Here is a 10,660-nt window from a genome sequence, read left to right on the forward strand (position 1 = left end):
TGTTTACTGCTTTGACTAATAAATGGTAACTGAGATTTCCAGATCATTGCAAAACACTTGCTCTGAGTCCAGCCATTGACTATCTAAAGAATGATTTTTCGACCATTTTAAAATATACTGTCATTTATTGACTATGAATTAATACTGGAAGTTAGGTAACTCCAAACCTACACCTTCTTTGGATTTTTGCAATGTCTTCGAACTAATACGTGGTGTGTTATTCTTCCACAGAAATGTTGACATATATCAATCCAATGACTTAAACCAAGAAGGAGGGGGTTTTGATGGTATCATTGAGAAAAAATAGTTTACTTTCGGTAAAACCATCCTTTTAATAGTGACTATTCTTCCCATGATTGAAATGGGAAGAGAGTTCCATCTGGAAAGATCATCTTCTATTTTCTTTAAAAGCTGAACATGATTTAATTGTATTAACTCTGACAGCCTAGGGGAAATATTTATGCCTAAATATCTAATGTTCCCTGATTCTAATTTACTACTGGCTATATTCCTAAAATTGCAATTAACACACAAAACTGTGAATTTAGACCAATTAATAGAATAATCAGACAGAGATGAAAATCCCTCTATAAGTGCAATTGTCTGTGATAGTGAGGTTTGTGAATTCTGGAGGAAGAGTAGTACGTCATCCGCATAAAGACTTATTTTGTGCTCTAATGTATTGCATTGTATACCTTTAATGTTTTGTCTAATAGATGCAGCTAAAGGTTCAATAAATATTGCAAATAGTGAGGGAGAAAGAGGGCAACCCTGTCTGGTGCATCTTTGCAAGTTAAAACTTGTAGAGATTTGATCATTTGTCCTTACACCTGCTTTGGGAGAGATCTATAATATCTTTATCCAGTCAATAAAAGATTCGCCAAATCCAAATTTATGTAAAGTTGGCAATAGAAATTTTCAATTTACCCGATCGAATGCTTTTTATGCGTCTAAAGATATAATAGTAGTTTCCTGTTTATTGATACTCGAATGATCTATAATATTAAGTAATCTACAAGTATTAGTGGAAGAATGTCTACCTTTAATGAAACCTGTTTGATCCGGATGTATAATAGAAGGGGTGACTCTTTTCAGATGTTTGGTAAGAGCCTTGCTGATTATTTTAAGATCTACATTTATGATATTGGGCTGTAGCCTCTACAGGAAGGGGCAGACCCGCCTGTTCTTCCTGCGCACACTGAGGTCTTTTGATGTCTGTGTGGAAATGATGACCATGTTCTACCACACAGTGGTGGCCAGTGCTCTCTTTTTTGCTGCTGTGTGTTGGGGGGGCAGCCTTGCAATAAAAAACACCAAGCGACTGGACAGACTGGTGAAAAAAGCGGGCTCAGTGTTGGGCAGGAGTCTGGACCCGCTAAGATCTGTGGTGGAGAGGGGCACACTTAACAAACTGAGTGCTATAATGAACAATAGCAGACACCCTCTCCACAGCCTCCTGGAGCAACAGAGGAGCAGGAGCAGCTGCAGCGGTCGGCTCCTCTCACTGCGCTGCAGAACGGAGCGGTTCAGGAGATCCTTCGTCCCCACAGCCATAAGACTGTTTAACTCTTCCTGAACTCAGTCTCACACACTCACCTCTGCCACAACTGGACTATATTTTAGTTTGCACTTTACTTGATATTTGTTTTAAAAACCTTATATTTCATATTTATTTTAATATTATGAATGTGTTTTTATTGTGTGGTTGATTTTTTATGTTTACGTTTTGATGAGCTGCTGGACGGTTGAATTTCCCTCTGGGGATGAATAAAGTTCTATCTATCTATCTATCTATCTATCTAGCTCGATGGGAGCAAAGGATCCTTATCTGGTTTTAATAAAAGACTAATATTAGCAGAATTCATATTTAAGGGTAAGCTTTTATTCTCCCTAACATTTAGGATCATTTTATAAAATGTTGGTGCTAATATGCTCCAGAATTCCTTATAGAATTCGGCTGGAAAGCCATCTGGGCCCAGAGCTTTATTATTGGTCATATGTTGGAGAGCTTCATGGAGTTCTCCTATTGAGAGCGGTGAATCTAAATTTGTAACCTGTTCCTGATGTAACTTCGGCAGATTAATTTCTCCAAGAAACTGATTGATGGATTGGTCAGATGGTTCAATTTGTGATGAATATAGTTTGTAGGAAAAGTCTCTAAAAACTGAGTTTATTAAACAGGGATCATGTGTAACTTCCCCTGATTGGTCCTTGATAGATGTTATGGTTGTTTTTTCTTTGTTTATTTTTAATTGATTGGCTAAATATTTCCCTGATCTGTTAGAGTGTGCAAAGTTTTCCAGGCGAAGCCTTTGTACTAGAAACTGCGTTTTTGCGTCAATTATTTAATTTAATTCTATTTTAGTTTTCCTTATTCTATTAAGGATATGTTCATCTGCAGAGGTCCGGAAGGCCTCCTCTAGCGTTTTTATTTCGCCTTCTAATTCTTTTGTTATTATCCCCTTTTTTAACATATTTATACAAACCCTTGGCTGCTCTTCCCCTTCCGTACCACACCCCCTGGATTAATGCTTCCCCCCTTCTCTGTTTTCTCTCAGAATTTTTCGATAAAATGGATGGAAAAGAAATTTTTGCTCGTTTAGTTCATTTTGGGTTCTTTGTTTACTTTAAAATCTTAATACCTTCTAAACTTCGGTTTTACTTTATTTACTGTAAAATCTTAAAAACCTTGTAAACTTCGGCTTTACTTTATTTACTATAAAAATCTTAAATACCTTCTAAACATCGGTTTTACTTTATTTACTTTAAAATCTTATACACCTTTCTGAACTTCAGTTTTACTTTACTTACTTTAAAATCTTAATACCTTCTAAGTCCAAGTCCATAAATTTCTATTAGGTACCATTATTAATATCTCAGCTGGGCCTCCAGGAGGGATAATAATTAAGGTTACCCTAAACTAGGAATTAATACACTCAAAACTGACTTCCAAATAAACAGGGTCATCCTCTCAAAACCAAACCAATAAAATGCCCAAACTACTCAACCACTGGGTTGAGGCTCTCCTCCCTGTTTTTCAAAAACATCAAATAGACAACAACTACCAGGCAAACCCTAACATAGCACCAGAAATTTGTACTAAAATTCCTAAAAAACAAGTCAACTCCATCCTGGCCAGTATGACTCAGCAAGCACAAAAAAGAATACCCAAATTAAACAAAAAACCTTACAGACCAGTTGCGAAATTATCATCTACAAACAAACAGGACAAGACCCTAAACTCAACAGAATCACGAGTTCAACCGAAACAAAACGTAAAACATTAAACCAAAATTCAAACACACAACACCCAACACATAAAGCAAACTCAACACATCCACAAGGTGGCACCATGCCCCATCTACACTTAACTGATGCATTTCAAGGGGACACCGTGCCCCATCTACACTTAACTGACACATTTCAAGGGGACACTGTGCCCCACGTACACTTAACTGATGCATTTCAATGGGACACCGTGCCCCATCTACGCTGTTTAACTGACCCATTTCAAGGGGACACCGTGCCCCATCTACGCTGTTTAACTGACGCATTTCAAGGGGAAACCGTGCCCCATCTACGCTTAACTGATGCATTTCAAGGGGACACCGTGCCCCATCTACGATTAACTGATGCATCTCAAGGGGACACCGAGCCCCATCTACGCTTAACTGACGCATTTCAAGGGGACACCGTGCCCCAGCTACGCTTAACTGATGCATTTCAAAGGGACACCGTGCCCCATCTACGCTTAACTGACCCATTTCAATGGGACACCGTGCCCCATCTACGCTGTTTAACTGACGCATTTCAAGGGGAAACCGTGCCCCATCTACGCTGTTTAACTGACGCATTTCAAGGGGAAACCGTGCCCTATCTACGCTTAACTGACGCATCTCAAGGGGACACCGAGCCCCATCTACGCTTAACTGATTCATTTCAAGGGGACACCGTGACCCATCTACGCTGCTTAACTGACGCATTTCAAGGGGACACCATGCCCCATCTACGCTTAAGTGACGCATTTCAAGGAGACACCGTGCCCCACTTACACTTAACTGACGCATTTCAAGGGGACACCGTGCCCCATCTATGCTTAACTGATGCATTTCAAGGGGACATCGTGCCCCATCTACGCTTAACTGATGTATCTTAAGTGTCTTAAAGCCACCGCACCAAAGAAAAACAAATTACTACTATTGGAAGTATTAAAAACATCGTTAATACCAATAGCAACCAGAAAAAAATCCCACTAACCCCAAAAGACACAACCAAACAAAACAAAACAATATACCCACATTTTGGCAACAAAATTAATATTTGGTCACTCCAACCCCAAAAAACCAATCATCATAATGGGAGACTCAAACCTTAAAAGACTACCATCAATCACAAACCTGGAGATTCAGATAGATACCCAGGGGCCAAAATAGAAAATGCAATTAATATCCTCAAGAACTACCAGAAACAAAACATAGCGGAAATAAACAAACACATCCAACAAACAGACAAGGAACTCAAAGTCATTCCCAAAATACCAGCGACCCATTTCCAAACCACGAATGATAAAATCCACTGGACACAAAAAACAGCCAAGAAAATCCTACAGAATTGGTTTAAATATTTAAACTAATATCTTAAAACCTAATCCTAACCATAACCCTCACCCTAAATCCTAATCCTAACCCTCACCCTAAACCTAACCTTCACCCTAAAACCTGATCCTAACCCTAACCCTCACGCTAAACCTAACCTTAACCTATCCCCTCCCCCATCCCCCCATCCTAACCCTGACCCTTACCCTTATCCTAACCCTAACCCTTTACCCCCTTTCCCACTCCCCCGCCCTAACCCCAACCCTCTACTCCTACCTCTCCACCCTAACCCCGAGCCAAACCCTAACCCCGACCCTTACTCTGATCCTAACGCTAACTTTCTACCCCCTTCTCCCCCTCTCCCTCCTAACCCTTACCCCCTCCAACTCATCTCATCCTGTTTGTTTCCACCTTCTCTCACCAAGTCACCCAATTACACAGGATTATCAAATGCAACTTTTTTATTACACAATCTCTCCACCCCATCCTCCACCACACCAGACCCATATCTGCATTTAAGAAAAACCGGAACCTTCAAGATATCTTAGTCCGATCACTGTTTTCCAACAATAAACCAACCCCTCCTCTCCCCAACAGTCACTTTTACAAACTAAGGAAATTTATATACAACCCCTACACAAATAAGAAATATCCCATTCTAGGTTCCCCTTCCCATCAGACCACCAACGCAGTTTATGCCATCACCTGCACACTATGCAATAAAATATACATTGGAGAGACAAAACATTCAATTCATACATGACTCACACAACATTTATACAACATTGGGAAGGGCCGTCTGAACACCAATCTGGTACAGCACTTTCAATCTCATCCCACAAACCACCTTTCAATAACCGGTCTGGAACAGAATGACCATTGGATGGACGGACAGAGGAGGAGGGCAGAGAGGATCTGGATCCATAGGCTGGGGACTGCTGCACCGAGGGGCTTAAATGATGAATAATCTACCTAAAAGCTCAACCCTGCCCCCCGGGGCGATTGCCCCCTACTGGTCTTCTGGGTCCGGGTCCCCTCCCCCTCCAATTATTATTATTTTTTTTTTCCTTTCTTTCTCTTCCCTTGTAAATATACAACATGGGGATGTCGCCTTTGGCGGAAAATCAACCGATAGTGTGAGTTTGATGTATCTTACTAACATGCCTGTCTTATTTATTGCAGCACTTTTTACAGCACTTACCTTTTTTAGCATTTATTTCTATTCCCTTATTTTTAATATACTGTACTAATCCTTGGTTTTTTTCCCCTCTTGGTACCACCCCCCCGATCCTAAAAGGAGCAAACACACGCCCATCCAAGATACAACTCCCTACTTTTTCTTTTTTTCCTTTTCTTTTTCTTTTTCTTTTCCTTTTTCCTTTTTTTCTCTTCTCTCTTCCCTCAACAAAAATAATGTTTCAATAAAAAGATACAATTTTTGCTTGTTTATATTTATTATCTATTTTTTTTGGTTGGTTTTTGATCCTTTGCCATGGATCCCCTCTGCCCGTCCTTCTGGTCCTGCTCTCGTCCTTCTGGTCCTAGGCTCGTGCACCATATCGTAAACCACAAAAACCTAACCCCAACCCCAACCCCAACCCTAACCCCAGCCCTAACCCTAACCCCAACCCCAACCCCAACCCCAACCCTAACCCCAACCCCAACCCTAACCCTAACCCCAACCCTAACCCTAACCCCAACCCTAACCACAACCCCAACCCTAACCCTAACCCTAACCCCAACCCTAACCACAACCCCAACCCTAACCCTAACCCCAACCCTAACCCTCAGCCTAAAACCTAATCCTAACCATCACCCTAAACCTAACCCTTTCTACACAAAAAACCCCCCTCACCTTAATTTCTCCTCTCCGAACTCTCATCCGCCCTTTAACCCCCCCCCACACCCCACATCGGGGACATCAGTGAGAGGATGCTAAACATCACCACCCTCTAGTGAAGAATCTAATGAAGAAATAAAAAATGTACAACATTTTTTTTCAATAAAGAAATATAATATATAATTTTCTATTTAATGCTTTCAAACATGTATGGTAGCAGAAATAAAGACGGGACTTATTACAGATCTCAACCATCTGGCAGATGAGGAGTCCAGCTGTTGCACTGATGAAGTCTTGTGAAGCTGAATCACTTTTACACGACTGCTGTGAAATCGACTCACTGCTTCGAAGCATTTGATGCATGGCACACCACCTCTCCAGCTTTGGAGAAGACCAGCTCACTGATATGGCTGACGTGGAGATGCTGCTGTGCCATCCTGAAAAGGTTGCAATACAAGGTGGGACACGTTCCTCAGTATCTGAGCAGGTTTCCTCCTCTGGAGAGGTTGGCTCTGCCAGATATCTCTTCACCTCTACGTGGACATCTGTGCTGGTGCTCTGGGATCTCTGGGTTGCACCTGAAACAAACAAAGACATGACAACCGGCCAAATTTATTATAAATTAGTGCTAAACTGACGTGATTACTAACCGACTTGGCTGCTCAGAAGGTCTCACAGGTTGTCATGATCCACTGTTATAAGATAGTTGACTTTCTTCAAACTTCAACTGACAGTCCAACTGATCTCTCGGTTTCTCGGATGCGTGAACTGAAGTGACCAACGCCAATCAATTAGAACACTAGTTAACTGTCCAGCTGATTGTGACCCTCCCCCCAGTATAATTCCCTCTGGAGTCTCTCACGGCGGCAACAGCACATCTCAGGTGAGGCTCAATCTGAGTCGCCATGGCAACGGACACACCCACCGCACAAAGTCCACAACGATAAAATCTGTCTGTCAGGAGGGAGAACTTACTGATCAAGCAGGAAATAATCGGAAATACTTTTGTCCAGAATGAACCGTCCAACTGAGGCAGGGAGATGAAGAAACATGAACAGAATCATCAGTTTTATGCTTTATGGTCTGTTTTTGTGCTCCTTGGTTTTCTCTAATGATGGTGAGTAAGCAGTTAACTCCGATATTTTTTAAAGGACTAACAAAAACGTCTAAAATCCAACAATTGTCAGTTTGGATATAATATATGGGTAAACATCAGTTAAATCCATAAATGTGTCTACGTTGCAAGTAAGTTGAAACTTTAGTGACGGGATTCTTCAACCGTCGACAGCAGGAGGAAGAAGCTTCTCTGGACCTGAATGAAAGTCCAAAATAACCTACATAAATGACGTAGCAAGATGTTAAAAAGGAATGAAAATCCAAGGCACTCTTCTTCAAATATAAAAAGCCTTTATTTAAATTGGCTATTTCATGTGGAAAGATTAAAAAAGTGGATTACAGCCAGTAGCAAGATGTTGGTTGGTTATTTTAAACAATTTAGCAAAAACATGGACATAAAACTCAACAATACAAATTACAAAAAAAACATTGTACTTACAAAAATAATACTAAAATGTACGTTTTGTATTTTTATCAGTGTTTTGATCAGAAGTCCTTCATGTTGTTTTACTGATGTAGTGTTTAGTTTTCACCACGAGGTGGCGGTGAAGACGTCAACATGGAGCTTGTTTGTCACGAGGTTCGAATGTAGATTTGTTTCCGTTTGGTCGGAAAAAGGAGTCATTGTACCTTTACTGGAAAAATACGAATCCTGCTCATCGATTATTTATTGGCAGGTCCAAATTGGAAAAAAAATGGGATGGGATGGAAAATGAAAAGTAATAATAATAATAATTATTATAACTGTCAAGATAAACAATTGCAGTAAAGTTGTAAAATTGTAGTTATTTCCCTTCAGAATTAATAATTAACTCTTACTGCCAGACTGCTTTCAAAGTCCTCTTCAAAAAACCTATAAGAGCAAAGCGTTGTGTTAATAATTAAAATATGGAACGATTAAGTCTTTAAAGTCAGAACGAGCTCGGCTCATAAAGGTTTTATATGGAAGGAGAAAATGTTTATGATTTAAAAGAAAACCACCAAAGGGAAGACGGTTGATGAAATATGAAGTCTTCTGCTGATCATCACAACTCTGGCTGCAGTAATTTACATCAGCTGGAGGCTGTTCAAAGTTATTTTAGGACAAACATTTAATAAGAACCTTCAAATAACAAATGTGTTTTTCTGTTTCTATATTTTTAAACGTGTCTTCAGTCACAAGAGACGTCTGAACTCACCGGCCTGAAGAGAAGGATCTTAACAGAAATCAGTGATATTTTATGTTGAGTTCATGTTTGGTAGTCAGGACGATGTACTCGGACGTTCTGTTGTTGTTTGAATGTTTTGATCTCTTCATCTATGTTGGTGATGATGTTGTTTTAAGTTCTGGATCACATTTGTTCCTGTGTGGCTTGTTTTTTACGTTACACATCTGGAGATTCTGAATTGACAGTGAAATCGTTTCACATGGAAGTCGTGTTTGTTCAGATTGGAAATATATTCTTACTGGCTGATGGATAAATGATTTCTCTCAGGGATGGATGGAAACAAACGTAGAAAGAAAAGCAGAATATTTGATTTTATCAGTTGGACAACTAGTTGTTATGTTTATATCTGCATGACAATATTTTATGTAGGTAAAATAAAACCTCCATTAAAGTTCATAATTATGACCAGTCATATTTATTCTATCAGCTTTTTTATATGCAGATATTTAATGAAGACATAACACAACTGCATGTTCCTCAAAGTGGCTGAGTTTCCTGTTAATGTCTTCCTCTGATGTTTCTGCAGATACACAGGTCTCTTGTCAGGTACACAAGACTTGTATCTTACCCTGCAGTTTCACAGCTCATGATGACGTTGTCATCCACTGGATTCAAGAGACTCCACCAGAGTCCCGGGTTCAAGAGACTCCACCAGAGTCCCGGGTTCAAGAGACTCCACCAGAGTCCCGGGTTCACTCCTACCATCACAAACAAGACCAACTGGGAGAGCAGCACCAGAGGTTCAGAGGAAGAACATCTCTGTTTGAGGACCTGATCTCCAGAGGAAACGCTTCACTGCTGCTGAGAGGAGTGAAGGTTCAGGACAAGGGCAGATATCTGTGTAACGTCAGCACCATCACTGGAAACAAGGAGAACTTCATCCACCTGAATGTGAACGGTATGTGGAGAATAAAAACCTCAGGAGATTCAGATGTTTGAATCCATTGTTCATGTTGGTTTTTTGTAATAAACAGAATAGAACAGATATTTACTGTTGCAGGAACAATAAAACACAGTTTAGCAGTTTTTCCTTATTAGAATATTGTAAAGGAACATCATTAACTCACTGAGTTTGTCTCAGACATAAAATAGCTGAGACAAAGTTAAAATAGCTGCTAAAGTGTTGTTAAACTCGTAACGCAGTACTTCCAGTTGTACGTTCTTGACACGTCTGTGACTCACATTCACTTCCTTTGTTTGTAACGTACTGGACAGACCGGGAAGACCCAAACGGATTGTAAAGGTCTGTTGGGAACGTCTGGCCGAGCCCTCTGTCAGGGACATCTTCAACTCCCACCTCCGAGAGAACTTCTCTCAGATCCAGGGGGAGGCGGGGGACATCGAGTCCGAGTGGACCATGTTCTCTGCCTCCATTGTCGACGCGGCGGTTCAAAGTTGTGGACGCAAGGTCTCCGGTGCCTGTCGTGGTGGCAATCCTAGAACCCGGTGGTGGACACCGGAAGTACAGGATGCCATCAAACTGAAGAAGGAGTCCCTGTGGGACTCCTGACGCAGTATATAGGTACCGGCAGGCCAAGCGAGCCGCGGTCCTGGAGCCAAAAACTCGGGTCTGGGAGGAGTTCGGGGAGGCCATGGAGGAAGACTTTCGGTCGACCGGACCGTCGTGGTGAAGAAGGAGCTGAGTCGAAAGGCAAAGCTCTCGATTTACCGGTCAATCTACGCACCTACCCTCACCTATGGTCATGAACTTTGGGTAGTGACCGAAAGGACGAGATCGCGGATACAAGCGGCCGAGATGAGTTTCCTCCGCAGGGTGGCTGGACGCTCACTTAGAGATGAGTTTCCTCCGCAGAGTGGCTGGACGCTCCCTTAGAGATGAGTTTCCTCCGCAGGGTGGCTGGACGCTCCCTTAGAGATGAGTTTCCTCTGCAGGGTGGCTG

Source organism: Cololabis saira, chromosome 6, assembly GCF_033807715.1.
Source record: "Cololabis saira isolate AMF1-May2022 chromosome 6, fColSai1.1, whole genome shotgun sequence".
In the NCBI taxonomy this organism is placed as follows: domain Eukaryota; kingdom Metazoa; phylum Chordata; class Actinopteri; order Beloniformes; family Belonidae; genus Cololabis; species Cololabis saira.